Below are 944 nucleotides of genomic sequence, written 5' to 3'. Positions count from 1 at the left end.
ACAAACGTTCAATTTGTTTTTAAAAAAAAAGGCAATATCCATGAAGCACAATAAAGCATACTGCAATAAAAAGAGGTTTGCCCATATTTTCCTTATATTTATCAATTTATACTATCTTTCCCCACAGAACAGTCAGGTTTGTCTTATTTAATGCCATAAACTTATAAAAGGGATGAACAAATGTCTTTATATTCTTCAACTAACTCTTCAACCTAATGTTATTTGTTAACATGTTCCATTTCATCCAATAAGCCAGAGTCATCCTGGGTGGCAGACTGAGAATTCCTTATTAAAAATTCAAATCCCTGGTAAAATCTCCTGAAATTCTCTTCAAGTAGGCCTGAGGTAGGGCCCTGAAATATACATTTAAGCCAACCCAGTCTCGATGCAGGTGATTCACAGGCCCACATTTTGTGAAACACAGCAATTATATTGAGGTGAGGGAATCCACTGATTCCCTCTTAGAATGTCCTTGGTAAGAAGGACAGTATACAGAAGTGCTCATCTGTCTCTTGAGCTGAACTCCTCTTGAGGTCTCTTCATTTCACTCTCTAAATGAAAGTGTTTCAAGGGTTGTGTTCTCAGCCATCTTCTTTCTGGATTTCTCCAAACACATATGTAGTAGCATGTCTTAATTTCAAAATTACTCTCTCATACATTATATTCCTTGATTCTAAAAGCCTCAACTGGCAGAGGAATAGGATGGGGAGACCACTTTCTCCCCCACAAATTCATCAAAAGATCATTTGAATGCTGAGCAACTTCCACAAAACAACTTCTGAATGCTGGCACAGGACACCAAGCACCAGAAAGGCAGCCCATTCTCTTCGAAAGGAGGTAGGACAAAATATAATAGACAAAAAGAGAGACAAGAGTTTGGGACAGAGACCCATCCCGGGGAGGGAGTCGTGAAGGAGGAGAAGTTTCCAAACACCAGGAAACCC

This window comes from Bison bison, unplaced genomic scaffold (genome assembly GCF_000754665.1).
Source record: "Bison bison bison isolate TAMUID 2011002044 unplaced genomic scaffold, Bison_UMD1.0 scf7180017856193, whole genome shotgun sequence".
Lineage (NCBI taxonomy): Eukaryota > Metazoa > Chordata > Mammalia > Artiodactyla > Bovidae > Bison > Bison bison.
The sequence above is the reverse complement of the archived record's forward strand: the minus strand, read 5'-3'. Positions refer to the sequence as shown.